The sequence below is a fragment of the Nyctereutes procyonoides genome, unplaced genomic scaffold (assembly GCF_905146905.1).
Source record: "Nyctereutes procyonoides isolate TBG_1078 unplaced genomic scaffold, NYPRO_anot_genome, whole genome shotgun sequence".
NCBI classification, from domain to species: Eukaryota; Metazoa; Chordata; class Mammalia; order Carnivora; family Canidae; genus Nyctereutes; species Nyctereutes procyonoides.
The window spans coordinates 36,741,464-36,758,772 of record NW_026575049.1 but is presented as its reverse complement, the minus strand read 5'-3'; the positions used below and the strand labels follow the sequence as shown (position 1 = coordinate 36,758,772).

The 17,309-nt window shown below is 37.7% G+C and overlaps 1 pseudogene; it reads left to right on the top strand.

Annotated features, from left to right (window-relative positions):
• The first annotated feature begins 999 nt into the window (after window positions 1-999).
• On the top strand, window positions 1,000-1,946 carry LOC129511870 (developmentally-regulated GTP-binding protein 1-like; annotated as a pseudogene).
• The last annotated feature ends 15,363 nt before the right edge of the window (window positions 1,947-17,309 follow it).

Here is a 17,309-nt window from a genome sequence, read left to right as displayed (position 1 = left end):
CCTGAATCCAGGTACTCTATTAGGGACACAATATTGTATAAAAGTTATTGATTCAAAGAGGACACCATGTATAAAGAACAGAATCCAAGTCCTCATAGTATCATCTCTAAAGTGACACCAAGGGGATCCCTGGGTGGCTCAGCAGTTTAGCGCCTGCCTTTGGCCCAGGGCACGATCCTGGAGTCCCGGGATCGAGTCCCACATGGGGCTCCCAGCATGGAGCCTGCTTCTCCCTCCTCCTGTGTCTCTGCCTCTCTCTCTCCCTCTCTCTCTCTCTCTCTCTATCATAAATAAATAAATCTTTAAAAAAAATAAAGTGACACCAAGGCTGTACCTTACAGAGGCAATTCTGATGCTCTATCAGGCCAGCAGCTTCTGGATAATGGAGTAAATGGTACAAATAATGGATCCCATAATCATGTATCCATGGCCCTGGGGGATACCATGTTAGTTAAGTCAAAAACACTATGAAGCTACAAATAGCATACACTGAGGCACTGGGGAAAGGGAGGTAAACCCAGACCTAGCACACATATCAATCTCATTATAGACAAATAACCACTTTCCCTAAAATGGAAATTGACTTGTTCTCAAGTGTCTGGTTGATCTCCTTTAAATATATGCAGGATAGGACCATGTGGAGGTCCATTTTTACCTCTTTTTACCTCTGTTGCTAACAGTTCATAAATTCAATGGTAGATATCTCTTCCCCTACAATAGAGATGCATGATAGAGATGAATGCATAGTTCCATTGGGCAAGCAGAGAGTGCTCAGTTATGGAGGCTGGTGTGGACAAGTCATCCACTTACTCGATTTAGTGTACCCTCTGAGGTAGATGCTTTCTAGCAGGTACTGATATGAGACACAGATATTTGCATACTGTTTGCCCATTCCCATAGATTCATTCACATGCCTCTTCCCTAACTTTATCTCCCATCTTCCAATATTGCTTTTTTGGGGGTGGTCATCTGTGCCGAGGCTGCTACACTCCCCAGCGACCTCCCAGGGACTCGCCATCATGAGCAGCACCTTAGCGAAGATCGTGGAGATCGAAGCCGAGATGGCTCGGACTCAAAAGAACAAGTCCACAGCACACCACCTAGGGCTGCTTAAGGCTCGCCTTGCTAAGCTTCGTAGAGAACTCATTACCCCAAAAGGTGGTGGTGGTGGTGGGCCAGGAGAAGCTCCTGGATCTTCCAGGTATCATTGAGGGTGCCAAGGATGGGAAATGTAGAGGCCGTCAAGTCATTGTAGTGGCCCGAACATGTAACTTGATCCTGATTGTTCTGGATGTCCTGAAACCCTTGGGACATAAAAAGGTAATTGAAAATGAGCTGGAAGGCTTTGGCATTCGTTTGAACAGCAAACCCCCAACACTGGCTTTAAGAAGAAGGATAAAGGAGGCATTAACCTCACAGCCACTTGCCCTCAGAGTGAGCTGGATGCTGAGACTGTGAAGAGCATTCTGGCTGAATACAAAATTCACAATGCTGATGTGACGCTGCGTAGTGATGCCACAGCAGACGACCTCATCGATGTGGTGGAAGGAAACAGAGTTTATATCCCTTGTATCTATGTGTTGAATAAGATTGATCAGATCTCCATTGAGGAATTGCATATCATCTATAAGGTGCCTCACTGTGTACCCATTTCTGCCCATCACCGCTGGAACTTTGATGACCTATTGGAAAAGATCTGGGACTATCTGAAACTAGTGAGGATTTACACCAAACCCAAAGGCCAGTTGCCTGATTACACATCTCCAGTGGTGCTGCCTTATTCCAGGACTACAGTGGAGGATTTCTGCATGAAGATTCATAAAAATCTTATCAAAGAATTTAAATACGCTTTGGTCTGGGGTCTGTCTGTGAAACATAATCCTCAAAAAGTGGGTAAAGACCATTCGTTGGAGGATGAGGATGTTATTCAGATTGTGAAGAAGTGAAACCTTCCCTTCTGCCCATCTGCTGGGCCAACCATAGCAGCTTTTCCCGTGACCAAGCACCCTATCCCAAACCCCTTCCGGCTTTGGCAGCCAGTGGATCAGGATTCAGGGAAGGGAGATGGAGGGAGGCCCTCAAACTGGAACTTTACTTGTCTTACCTTGGTGTCCCCTTATAAATTCAACTGCATAAAGGACCTGGTAGGCCAGCCAGCTATGTGCAGCACATGTGTCATTGTCAGAATTTGTTTGGGGATGGACTGAATGAGGATGGGTATATACAGTGAGGTAGCTGCAGAAGGGGTTACTTGGGAGCCTGGTCTTAGATGTGAAATGGATTAAAATATGACTGCAATATATATATTATTATTATATGATATATTTAGGTTATAAATCTAATATATATATATATTGCTTTTTTTCCAGTTACTTGACCAACAAGTCCTCAGCCATTACCCGGGAGTCCTTACCTCAGGCCATCGTTCTCTCCACAGCAAGTTTATGACCAGGTTTACTGCTCCAGCCTTTGCTCAGTGGAAGAATGTATCCTATCCACAGTCTCTTAGAGCTAAGCTAGTGGGGGTATAATGTGGCAGCAATCCATTTCTGCTCCCATCAATATACCAAATTGATTTATTTGTGAATCAAGCATGAAATTTTAAATGCTTTATCATCTGATTATAGGGATCTTCTATGGAATCACAGCTGTTAGCTAAAGAAGTGTTTATTACTGGACAAGGGTCCTGCTCAATGCACGGCAAGCCAAACAATGACAGCAGTTCTTGCAGCAGAGAAAGAGTTTTATTGCTGGTCACCAAGCAAGGAGCAGGGAGTAAATTTCTAAAATCCATCTCCCCCAGGATAGGGGGACCTGAGCACTTACAGGATTTTACGAGGGAGTGGTATCTGGAAGGTGGATGGAGGTGATTGGACATTTGGAAAGGTGAGGTAAGGAAAAAGACCTCACTACTTCTGCTCAGGTGCCACCCAATGACTTCTAGGCACTTATGGCATAAGTAGAAAAGATGGTGGAGTCAGGGGACTCTCACGTGTGTTGTCATGGAGGTTACTTTTATTCATTCTTGGTCCTTTCTGTGCAGCTGCAAGACTCCTTCCCAGTTTTTCCCAGTCTTACTCGGTCTTGTGGCAGTAGGTTAACTTTCTGCAAAGCAGGCTCATAAGTCAATTAGGTTAAACAGAATGTTCTTGGGGTAGAATGGTCAGGCATGTCTTGTCTCCAAGAGTCACATTAGTAGAATAGAAGCAGTGATGAGAAGATCTGAGCTCCTATCACACAAACTACTTGTGCCCCTGGCCCTGCCTAGACAGGCTCCATGATATACCATTTCCAGTATATAATGGACTGTGGCCGGGCTCACCCAACCTTAGGAGTTGGTGAAGAGCAGCACCCAGTGAGTGATCACGAATTGCAGTGACCTAGTCACTTAAAGGCCAGCATCAGGCATTCAGTCTCTACAACATTCCGGTTGCATTCCAGGGACTACTTTTCAGACTGTTAGTTCTGACAGAATATGAGCAGAGGACTGAAAGAGATAGCTAAAGTGACATCAAGAATAACATCAGAGAGAGTCCATCAGCAACACTGTGTCCATTAAATATTTCAATGCCCTCATCTCAGCTTCCTCATGGGTGTCCTTCCCTCAGGGTCCTCCTTCAATTCCCTGGGAGGACAAGCAGCCTCAAATGTGTAGTCACTTCCCCTGGCACTAACAGAAAATAAAACCCCACAGTCAAGAAATCCAAAAACAACAACAACAACAACAACAACAACAAAACCAATAAGGAAAAGAGCCGTTAGATCACCAAACTTGCCATTTCTGTGCCTTTTACTGAATTGAAACGGTAATTAAAGTTGTCCAGATGCTGTCGTTCCAGGGGAACACTAAAGTAGAAAACACAAAATTGCTTTAATTGCCTGGAGGTGATTAAATTTGGAAGTAATGGGCTCTCCATCAATCTAGCCTCCTTTATTTAGAAGAGAAAACACTAACCAGTTTGCATTTTCAAGAATATCGATCTGTAAGAGCTGTGTGTGTATTTTTAAATAACTGTAGGCAGGTTATAAATCTAATCTACTTTCAGATCCTTAGTAAAGTGCCCCGAGCTTTTCCTATTCATTCTACAATAACATCTCAACTTCTCTAGTTCTGTATCACTAGCTTAGAAACCTCTTCTCACCTGGGTGTATGCACAATGGCAAAACTATAAAGATGAACTCTATGAAGTAGAAATTCTCATGGCATCTCTAATGTGGAAACAGACTGGATTGATGAGGTCACTATTAAAGTGGCTATCTCTAATGAGTTGACGACTCCCATTTGTGCTATATCCTGATGTAGAGGAAGCCAGGAGAACAGAATCAATAAGATGTGATGACTTCCTCATCAACATTAACAATATAGAAAACAGAGGGTGGGCTGGGGTGAAGGAGTGTGAAGTCAAACAATGAGTCATGAATTTCGCTTTAAAAAATGAATTCCTTTGAATCTGTAATCATTAACCAAACAGACAAGTTCTAGTTTCCTAAACGAAGGTATAGAGCAGTTGGCAGCTAAAGTTTCTTTGGAAAGTAAGACACATCTTCCCCATGTAAGTGGCATAGCACTGGGCGATCCATCACTGTCCTCCAAATGCTGGGAGATTTGGCTTTTGATTCTGCAGTTTGCTAATGTCGTGTAGGTGTGTTGTCTCTTCCCAAATGCAAGGCTAAGATGAAAACAAGAAAAAATTGGAGTTAGATTAAAACTGCAATAGAAACTGAAAAACCATACTGAAATGTTTGTTTTCAGGGAAATTTGTTTATAGAATCTATGCTGGAGCAATAGTCATACACTTATGGAATGCTACCTATGGAAGGCTTCAGGCAAAAAAATGTTGCACTTACTTCAGGCAAAAAATGTTGACTTTTATAATTTGAGGCAAATATTTCATTTTGCTGGCTAATATTCATAATTCATTTGTTCTGTTCCAGTTGGCAGAACTGAAAGAATGATTCTTAGAGCTAAGAAGAAATGACATCCCTGAATTTTCTGCATTTTTTTCCTTTTGAAGTCCAACTAGACTAGTCTAACTTCACTATGCAATCCCATCTAGTGAAATATGCCAGTGAACATTAACACCTGCTGCAAATTGATGAAGCTCATCAAAGTGTAGTGCCCTGGACAATAGTTAATTCAAAGTAAATGTTAATTGTCAAGGCAGACACAAAAGATTCCTTTGTGAATCTGCCTCCAGATCTGTCAGCTTCAATAGCATTTGTTCTTGAGATGAAAAAAATACATAGACCAGTAGGAGAAGGGAGATGAAGAATGATTTAAGAATTCCATACTTGTGGGATGAATCATGCTTACAGAGAGAAGGACACACTCTTCACTGCACTCTGAGATTAATGATACTAAAATTCAATATTAAGTTGCATGATCAAAATACTTTTCTGTTCATCACAATTAAACATATACAACTTTTATAATTGAAAGTGTACTTTTATAATTGAACTATAAGCATATTAATGTTCTCTTCAATAAATAGAATATCACAAATGAGTGAAATATTTTTGAGGCATCTATCTTTCAATTATATGATATACTTTTGCCTTGAGAATGTAATCATCAAATGGCTTCATTACATCTCTACTTGATTAATGGATGTATTTCTTTCTATTCAAGGTCATAGCAAGACAAACAAGCCTGTGGAGAGCAGTGAACATGAAATTTGCCCTATGTTAAAATAAATTGTTTGTAGTTTTCTGGTTTAGCTCAGTCAAGTAAAGCATCAGAGAAAAAGAACAGTGAATATCTAAACAGGGCAAAAGACGGAACCGATGTCAGTCAAATGTCCTAGCCTCATAAATATAGATAATGCTGTCTCCAAATATAAGTTTTTTTAAAAAAAAACAACTCTCTACTTAGGCATTGACAAACACCTTCTTGAGAAAGTAAATCTGGTGACCTGAGACTAGAGAGATAACAACAATCATTTTAAAGGAAAAGATTCTACAACAGTTCTAGGCTGGTCTTTTCTTCCTTCAACTCCACTGTAACATTTAACAGGTTGAAAGGAAATTATTTATTAAATAAAAATTGCCCTTCTTTTATACCTCATCTGGTCTTCAGAGCAGCAAAATGTACAATTTTGTCTTCACACATAAAGAGAATTGTTAAATATTTTAAGCTGTTTAGTAGAAATCTGTCATAAACTATAGGAGGAAATATGGAGTGGTTTAAAAAATGCTGGAGTACTCAGAGTAAGACATACCTGCATCTGAAACAGGGACTCTCACAAGGTCACTGCCAAGGATTCTTAAATGAAGGCCTGACTGTGGAAGGATCTATTACCAAGCTGATGTGGTTGCTGGCAGAATTCAACTCTTTAAGAGCTATTAAACTGAGGGCCTCCATTCCTAGCTGATTTTTGACCAGATGCTACCTTCCATTCCTTGAGACATGAACTCCAATACGGCAGCTTACTTCACCAAAGCATGCAAGCCAAGAAGGCAATAGAGAGAGTCAACTAGCAAAACAGAAATCATAATCTTAGGTAATTTAACCACAAAGTGACATCCCATTACTTTTGACATATTCTGTTGGTTAGAAGCAATTCAAACTCAAGGGATGGGATTTCACAATTATAAGTACCAAGTGGTAATCATTTGGGACCATCTTAGAGTTTCCCTGCCACAAATGGTTTCCTCCTTCAAGGGATTACCGTGGATATTAAGTCATATATCTCATAGTAAGCATGTGGTAAATGTTAATTCCTGCTTATTGCATAGATACTTTCTCTTCCTTGTCATTGTACCCAATTATTTTTGTTAGGGTTCTGTACCTACATTGTCTCAACCATATGGGTTTCCATGAATTATGTTTCATAGATTGCTTCAGTCAATTGCTGAACTCCTTTCCTATAGATAACATTTGCCCTGATGCTTTCCCTAGATTGGAAAGGAAGCTCCTTAATGGATTGGAGAAGAGACAGTGGACAGATCATGAACAGAGACAGAAAGAACAAAGAGCTTATAATATCCAGAGGAATGGTAGTCATGCACTGCAGGAGAATATTTTTGGAAGGCAGAGATTTTAAGTAAGAAAGAATACAAAGAATAAGGAGAAAAGGGGGGAAAATAAAAGGAAATAAATAAAAATAAATTTTAAAACCATATCTGGATTTGTAGGTATATCTACCACTTAATAATTATATTCTTGGGCAAATTTTCATTTAACTTATGTGAACCTTAGTTTTTTCATCTATAAAAAAGATATATTAGAACTTCCCTCATTTATAGGCATGCTATGGAGCTCAAATTGAGATCATCTTTGTAAAGAGCTTCAGTAGTACTTGGAACATGGAAAACACTCAATAAATTTTATTATTATCATCATCATTGTCATCATTATTAGTAGTATAAAAAGACAAGTTGGGATTAGATTAGAGGGAACCTAAAATGCTGAGCCAAGGAAAAATTTGTATTCTTATTTAAAAGATGGGGATCCCTGGGTGGCGCAGCGGTTTAGCGCCTGCCTTTGGCCCAGGGTGCAATCCTGGAGACCCGAGATCGAATCCCACGTCGGGCTCCCGGTGCATGGAGCCTGCTTCTCCCTCTACCTGTGTCTCTGCCTCTCTCTCTCTCTGTGTGTGTGTGTGACTATCATAAATAAATAATAATAAAAAAAATTAAAAAAAAGATGATTGCTAGCGGGCCTCAAAAAAGTCATGGTCTAAAAGGAAGTGCAGCAATATTTTTAAATATAAATAGCAAAAACTTAATTCAAGGGAGAATCATCATTTTTATTAAAAGGCAGAGACTAGAGTGGCACTGAAGAGAACCCAGTTATAATATTTGAGTTAATAAATAATTGCCCACTGGCATGGTTTATGTCTGCTTTTTGTCTTGCTTGTACATCCTCGTGGACAGTGAAGGAAGACTTGGAAAATGTGATGAAGTGGATCAAATGGTCAATTCAGTCATGCAGAAAAACAAATAAATAAACAGAGTCAAACTTCATTTATTCTGAGTCTAAAAAGAATATTTGTTCAAAAACACAAACAAAACAAAACACTGTGCTGAGTTGTCTCTAGGTTTGTGAATGGTGGCAGAGGAAGATATAATGGAAACCAGAAGAAAGTGACAACTCTGAGCAATTTGTCTTGGAACAAGCTGCTTTAGAAAATAATTACCACCCAAACAGATAGGGATACTCAGAGGTTGCTCATCTTCTCTCAAGTACTCTGTCACCATGTTTCTTTTTTTATATCTTGTAATATGTGCCAGAAATTATTAAGAAAACAGTGTGTGCCAGAAATTATTAAGAAAACTCATGCACACAAATGAAGGCTGATTCTGTTCCTTTTAGCTTTAAATCCACATGGTCTAGACTAGTGAGAGATCACAAAGGCTACCTTTCCTCTGCTATAAGGGAGAATGGAACTGAGAAACACAGGAATGGGGCACTTCTCAAGAAGTAACTTTAGAGGATTTAGATTTAGTAAGGTCTTTTGAGAGATCTTGAGCTAAGATTCTACCATTTGCCTGAAATCCCTTTGCAAAATCACCAAGTGGAAAGCCCATTTCTACTTAAACACATAAGGTAAGAAATCTGCTTCCAAAACAGCCAATTCCATTTCCAGGCAGTTAGGCTGTTAAGCAGACCTACCAGGTACTGAGCTAATATGGGCTCACCTATAACTTCCAGTTCCATGTTCCTGGTTATGTATTTCAGAATCAAACAGGTTTTTTTTGTGTGTGTTTTTTTTTTTGTTTTTGTTTTTTTTTTAGAATCAAACAGTTTTGTGTTATTCTTTGTCACAGTGCAGTGCCTGTGTTCATTTTTCACTGCCATTTTTTTTCTAGAATATCATTTATGTTTCCTCTATTTATACTTCCATAATCCTTTCACATCATCCATACAAGACACTTACTTCTGAGAACAAGAAAGAAAGTAAAAAACCTGCCCTGGAAGCTGGCAACTAGGAGCAAGGATGTCATCTTTCACAATAAATGTAAACAATGCCAACAATAAACAGACAAGGTCACTCTGTGACCATGATGAAACAAGCCAAAAACAAGACCACTTTGTATTTTTGTCTGAACATGAAAGACAAGGCTTCTACAGCACCACAAAGTAACCAAAAACTCCTCTCCCCCATGAACATAAGTGATTATTGCTTTTTTTTTAAATCAAAGACAACTCTAGCCCCAAATTATTCATTCTGTCTCCTAAGTAAAAATTAAGATGCCTCAATGTTGGCATCATCCATGTCTATTAAAGGGCAAATGGAAAAAAAAATAAAGGGCAAATGGATGAACAAAATGTGGTTTATCCACACAATGAAATAGCAATCAGCCATAAGAGGAATGAAGTACTGATACATGTTACAACATGGATGAACCTTGAAAACATTCTAAGAAACCAGAAACACATGCATATATATGATTCCATTCATGTAGAAATCCAGAATAGGGAAATCTATAGATACAGAAAGTAGATTAATGGTTGCTTAAGAGGTGGGGAAAGATTGAGGTATGGAGGTGATAATTAAGAGCACAGGGTTTAGTTTAGTTTAGTTTAGTTTAGTGTAGTTTAGTAATTTTGTTTTGTTTTGTTTTGTTTTCAGGGGTAGTGGTGGTAATGAAAATGTCCTAAAACTGATTGTGATGATAGCTACAAATATCCGCTGTGAAAGTAAATGAAGACCAACCAGATTAAAATGGACAAAGACTATTTATAGAGCTTAATAGAATGAAGGAATCAGCCATTATTGCTAGTGTTTGGTAGAGACTCAAAAGTAGTCAGAGAAATGGGAAAGCTTTATCATTAAGAGAAAGGGTGGTATGCCAAATGGAGGCTGCTGGCTTAGGGCAATTATAGGTGAACTAAGTAGAAGTGAGACATATTATGTGAGTGGTTAGGGGTGCATATTTGGCTTTGTCTTGTTGGCCCTGAGTTGGAAACGCACAAAAACTAGAGAAGCTATCAGTTACTAATTAAGTTCTGGCCATTTGTGGATGATTTTTAAATTTGACTTTATGCACTGTCTACTATAGATAGTCATTTGATTTCCTACAAATCTGATCTAGAGAGAAGGGTGACTTTCTGGGCTAGTTACTAAAGATAATGGGGTGCCTTCCTGGTTGTTGAAAACTGTGAGCCAAAGTTTTATTTTTATATATGGTCTGAAATATGGCCCACTTATATGTTCAATCTCTTACTGTGTATATACTAAAAGATTTTGAATTGTATATTTCCATGGGTGAATTATATATTATGTGAATTATATCTCAATAAAACTTTTTTAAATTCAAAAGATATCCTGGTCATCAAATTGCACCTGCTTCCTGCAACACTCAATCCAAAATGAACACTTGCCTCCCTAAAATCACCCAGCACACACCTAATCCCTATAGTATACCCATCCTTCCTTCCTCTTGTTGAAATGCTCATGATTTGTGTTCTATCTTGCTATAGCAAGTTAACTAAACTTTTTACTACACATGTATTCCTGAAACTCTTTTGGCACTGGGCTTTATCCCTACTCAGTTTCTCTCCTATAATATCTAGGTCTGCCCACACCATTCTTGCATCATGTTACTGAGAAATCCTTATGTATGGTTAGATCAGCACAAAAGCATAAAACATCCTCATCTTGCCCATTGTTACTGAATTTTCATTATAAGAATGTAATGTGATTATTTCTCTCACTCAAAAAATGCAAAAACATCTATCCTCAGAGGTAACAAGCATCTCAAGGCAGGGAGAGGTTGATTATTTTTCTTCAATAATCAGACTCCTCTTTCTGAAATTATTAGAAGAACACGTTATACACACACGTTTCTAACACGTATGTATCTATGTATGTTTTTGATGTGCATATGGATACATAACATAAACATACATATGTGTAATATAAAGCTATATCTCAGAATTAGCTATGAGCCTGTATTAACTCTCTTCAAACAAGCATTCATATGGAAATAGTCAAACGTAAGGAAATTAGGGATCAGTACTGAATAATTTTAGTAAGTCATTAACTTTATTACATCACCAGTAGCACATTTATTTCAATTGTTGATCTAGTCTACACAGAGTGAGCAAAGCTTCTTGTATTGGCAACAAGCCAATTGGGAGAAGAGGAAATTCAGAGAAAGGAAAATATTTTTTCCATCAGCATTACCCCTTCAGGCTTTGTACTTGAGAATTTCATTTTTGGAACCATCAAGAGCTCCATCAGTTTTTTGCATTCAAGCTATCAGCAATATTTACTCATGAAAAGAGAAGCCCATTGTCACTGTGCTTCCTATATTTAGTGTCCATAAGCAAGATGTTGTGATATCCAGGCTATAAATGTTGATATCAACTAAACAAAGCAAGGGGTAAGATACTGAAAGTGTGAACGTTCACATTCTACCTAAATTCCCCTTCCCCTTTGTACCCCAGACCAAGCTGCTGTTCTCACAGAAGATCTGCAGATCCACATTGCTTCAAGTCCCAGCCCCATCCCATGCCCTGGACTTCAGCAGAGCTGCTAGGCTACAGGGGCATCTGAATTCTAGAACTGGGAAGAAGACAACAGAACACAAGTGTGTGCACACATGTACATGCACACATTTACAATTATACATAACAAAACCTTAAACATGAACAAGATTAAGTTTCTAATGAGAGGGAGCTCCTAAGACCAGATTGTCTCTAGCTGACCCTTGAGCCACAGATGTGTGTGATAAACTGAAAGCAACTTGCAGCTCAGGCTTAAAAAGCTCATCTAAGACCTGAAAATCCCACTTTTTTCTAATCCTTGCAGGCATTACACGTTAAGGATGTAAGGAGGCTAATCAAGTCAATTACCTGCCTAAAACAATTATTAATATTTTAAAGATTATAACAGAATCCAGAATTCTATTACCTGACACTCAGAAGGCCAGGAATTCAATCCAAAATTTCTTAAACAGGATGATCAAGGAATATGTGATCCATCCCAAAAGAAAAGAAAATCGAAATAGTGAAGCTTGAGATGACTCTGATGTTGAGTTTATTAAACAAAAAAATTATAGGAGCTATTATAACTATACAAATAATGTAAGAAAAAAAGAGGTCCCAAATAAAAAAATAGAAAATTTCAGTAGATTATTAGAAAATATGAAAAAATAAGACAGAAATTTTATCATTAAAAAATATAAGATCTGTTTGTTTTAAAACTCTCAGGTGTCTTTAATTGTGAAAGGAAGGGGTGCCTGGGTGGCTCAGTTGGTTGTTTGCCTTTGGCTCGGGTCATGATCCTGGATTTCCAGGACAGAGCCCTACACTGGGCTCCCTGCTCAGCACAGTCTGCCATTCCCTTTCTCTCTTTCTCCTCCACCCCCACCCAGCTCATGCTCTCTCTCACTCTCTCTCAAATAAATAAAATCTTAAAAAAAATAATGAAATGGATATGATTGAGAAGAGACTCAGTGAAGAAAAAGATAAATGAAACCATTTACTCTTAAGAAAGAGGAAAAAAATTATTTAACTAGCAAAATCTCAAGCATTAGTGGGATTTTCAAAGACCTAACATATTCAATTAGAATCCCAAAAGAGAGGATAAAGATACTGAGACAGAAATTTAAAAAGATTGTAAGAAACAATGGTCAAAACTTCCCAAATTTTGTGATCAATATAAATTTACAAATTTAAGAATCTCAACCAAACATAATCAGGATAAATTTGGAAAAAAAAAAAACATGCCTAGGCACATTATAACCAGCTGTTACTAAAAACAAAATAAAAAAAATATTAAAGTGAAGAATACTACAAACAGGGAAACAATGATTCAAAAGTTCACTTACTATTCATCAGAAACTATAGAAATCAAAGCACAAAGAAACAATATCATTAAAGTTCTTTTTTAAAAAGTTAATCCAGACATCTATAAGCAGCAAAAATATTCTTCAAGAACAAAGGCAAGGAACACTTCTGGAATAAATAAATTAAGGGCCTCCAAATATCTACCCTTTCATAAAACACACACACACACACACACACACACACTGGAAAAAATTATTAAAATCAACTTTTTAAAGAAAAGATTTTATTTATTTATTCATGAGAGACACACAGAGAGAGGCAGAGACATAGGTTGAGGCAAAAGCAGGGTTTCTGCAGGGAGCCCAATGCAGGACTCAATCATGGGACCCCAGGATCATGCTCTGAGCCAAAAGCAGATGCTCAACCACTGAACCACCCAGACGCCCCTCAAATCAACTTTTATATAACTCTGTAAATTAACCCAAGGTTTGCAACAATCTAAGGAATCTTTATTTAAAAATGGCAGCCAAATCTCAATAAGAATAGTGAGCTTTCTGACATTCTAACTTATCCTGTTCTTATCCTCTCCCCTCCAACTAGCCTTGAAAGCTGAGAGCCTGTCAACTACAAGAAATTGCAACTACCAGGAAATCAGTAGCTTAGCAAGCATCAGAGGGTGCAAAAGATGTTTGAAACCCACCAAAAAGCCCCACCCCAGAGAATTCTGATTATTTGAAGTCTGGTAGCCCCTGAAAACTTCATTCTCAAATCCTATATTTTATCTTTACCTGACTTAGATCTCAAAAAATGTGATGAGCTCTATTTCCCAAGCAACCATCAAAAAGGACCAGAGGCAATTGTTTAACATTGCTGCTACCCAAAATGGTGTTACCATTTTAGACTAAGAGGCTGACAAAAGTTAATAAAAGTAAAAACTGGGGAATGAGGTGTCCATGGGACACTTTGAAAAGCTCTGACATGTTTCTTGGGATCTAGAAGACCACATTCATCTGCCAAGCCATCCATATGATCCAAAATACCAACAGAGCCCAAATATCTCATCTCAGACTGAACTTGAGGCTCTGCACAAACAGAAAGTGAAGGATAAGGCAGAGTTGTAAATCACCTGATTGAAGTGTTGAAATAATACCCACAACAAACATATAAGTTCCTAGGCAAAGGAAGAACTATTCATTCACAGCATTAAAGGAAATCACCATAGCTGACCACTAAGCTGAGCAGAAAATTCAGCAGTTGCAAACATCAAAGAATATGAATGTTACAAAATTGGTTGATGAGAGTCACTAAATAAATATCACCAAAAACAAATATAAGACCAAACAAGTACAATAAAAACCCTAGGGGACAGGAGTGGCTCTCCCCCAGAGATGCCATATTACATTATCTTCAATGTTCAGGCATCAATGACAACAATTTAAAAAAAGAAAAAAAGAAATGCAAAGAAGTATGGCCCCATGGGGGGTTGGGGGAGGGAAACAGGCCATGATTACTGAGAGCAAGACCAGACAGTGAACTTATTAGAAAAAGATTTTAAATCAATTCTTGTAAATATAGTCAAAGAACTAAAGAAAATTATGTCTAAAAAAAACAAAATGTGAAAATGATATGTCATGAATTAAAGAATATCAAAAGACAGAAATTATTTAAAAAAACAAATAGACAAATAATAAATAACTTACCCTGGAAACTCTAATTACTAAAAAGAAAAATTTACTAGAGGACTCAATAGTAGATTTGGAGTGGCAGAAGAAAGAATCAAGAAACTGGAAAATAAATCAGTGGAGGTTGCCCAATCTGAAAAGAAGAACAAAGAATGAAGAAAAATGAATGGAGCCTCAGAGAACTGTGGAACAACTTCAAAAGAACTAACGTATGATAATGGAAATCCTAGTAAAAAGGAGAGAGATAAGGAGATAGAAAGAATGCTAGAAGAGATAATGGCTCCAGATTTCCCTCAAATTGATGAAAACCTTGCTCAACACATCCAAAAAGCTCAAAATTTCCAAATACAATAACCTCAAAGAAATCTACACCTAGATATGTCACAAACTACTAAAAGCCAAAAACAAAGAGAGGATCTTGAAAGCAGCAAGAGAAAAGCAACTCATCACATAAAAGGAATCCTTGATAAGGCAAACAGTTGATTCTTCATCAGAAGCCATGGGACTCCTAAGGCAGTGGGAAGACATAGTCATGTTTATGAAAGGGAAAAATTATATTAATCAAGAATTCCATACCCCATAAAACTACCACAAATTAAAAAAAATATGTCCATATAGGGACAGGCCTGCGTGGCTCAGTGGTTTAGTGTCTGCCTTCAGCCAGGGGCATGATCCTGAAGTCCTGGGATCAAGTCCCACATCCGGCTCCCTGCATGCAGCCTGCTTCTCCCTCTGCCTGTGTCTCTGCCTCTGTGTGTGTGTGTGTGTCTCTCATGAATAAGTAAATAAAATCTTTTTAAAAAAAGATATGTCCACATAAACAAAAATTGAGATAATTCCTTACTAGCATAACTGCCCCATAATAATAATAATAATAATAATAATAATAATAATAATAAAGGTTGTTCAGACTAGGCACCCACATGCAAGTACCAAAGCATGTATTATTCTGTTTTTGCTGCAATAAATTAGCATAAATTTTGTGGCTTGAAAAAATACAAATGTATTATCTCACAGTTCTGGAGGTCAGTTTCACTGGGTTAAAGTCAAGGTGTCAGCATGGATGGTTCCTTCCAGAGCTTCTAGGAGCACACTTTCCAGCCTTTTTCAGGTTCCAGTGGCTACCTATATTCCTTGGCTCATGGGCTTTTCCTCAATCTTCAAATATGTTCTTTTAATCTCTGTTTCCATCATCATATTGCTTTCACTTCTAATCTGATTCTTTTTGTACCTTCTTATAAGGGCCATTGTGATGACATACAGCCCACACAGATAATCTAAGATAATCTAAGATAATCTCAAGATTCTTAATTTAATCACCTCATCACAGTTTCTTTTTCCACCTAAGGTAATATCGAAAATTTAGGGAGATTAAGACCTAAACATATTTAATAGTAAGTATTCCACCTCTTACACAATATATCACTTTGGGGGATGCAGTTGAAACTGTACTTAAAACTTTGCAGCTCTAAATACTTACATTAGAAAAAATATCCAAATACAATTTTCTAAATCTTATACAGCTGGCCATATAAGGCACACTGATTAATTGCTATGACTAAGTAAATGGGTTGCCCTGACTTCCTTTGTAGATAGAAATGAATGTCATAATAAAATCAAGTCATTCTCCCTACCACACTTCTTGCCTACCCCCACCTTCAGAGAAAAACAAAAAGAACTCAAAATGTAGCTCTCATAAACCAGAAGGACCATATAAGCTCTTTAAGAAACAAAAAATTTTGAAACCACTCTTGAATTGTAGTAAATACAATCCCAAAATATAGTTACATGCATAAATAGGTTTAAATAATGTACACACGTGAATCCTAAACAAAGTATTCACAAGTTTCTCTGAAGAGAAAAGAGACACTCAGGGTAGACCATACCTTCTCCCACCTCTTTAGAGAGCACTTTGGAAACTCTGGGCTTAGGATTCCTAATTTCACTTCCAAAGAATTTTGTATATGCACTGCTGAAATAATGTTATGAACCAAGTTTTAATATAGAAAAGTAAAGACAAATGAGAGTTTTAATGAAATAATTAAACTTGGAGGACGATCAAGAATTCAGTCTTGCAAAAAAAAATAAAATAAATAAAAATAAATAAAATAAATAAAAAATAAAAAAAAATAAAAAGAATTCAGTCTTGCTCAGCCTTTGTTGGGACCCTCTTTTGACCTTGTCCACGGAAACCGAAAAGGAGCAAGCTGTGATGGATAATTTCTTTCAAAACTAAGAAATGGGGTCATTATGCAATGATAAATCAAGGGAAGAGTCTTTTCCAGTAATGTGATCAGTAATTCCAGGGTCAGAGCAGAGTGCCGAGAAGAGAATCTAATGACGTAAGCGTATAACCTTCATGGCCTAATCGTGTCTGCTACTAAAGTAGCTCAAATGGTATTATTGTTTATTATACTAGCAACCAACCAGCTGGGCCAAAAGTGGGAACAAACAAACCCAGGGCAATCACGTTCAGCCAGAAAGTATCTTATTTGGTTTCATGGCAATTGAATCTCTAACAACATCTCTGGTGAGTAGCTAATGAAATCCTATTCTCTTAACATCTAATCAAAATTCACAGCCAGAAGCAACATGGAATGAGCGTCCTGGCTAAAACATTAATTATTCTGGTGATAAAACTGTCTCAACAGTGGGCTTCAAGCAAACACATTTTTTTTGTGACCAGAAATGCTTAAAGCATCGTATTCACCCTTTGATGTTTGAACATTTCAAATTAGGTAGGAGGAAGGGCAAATAAGCTATCTACTTCCCGGCAGGTCCTACTGGGCAGCATAATAATCAGAGGAGAAAACATGTGAATTTACATCTCTTGTCCTTCACATTCTGAGAAAAATGGGACTTGGTCTCTAAAGGTCATGAGCATAGGA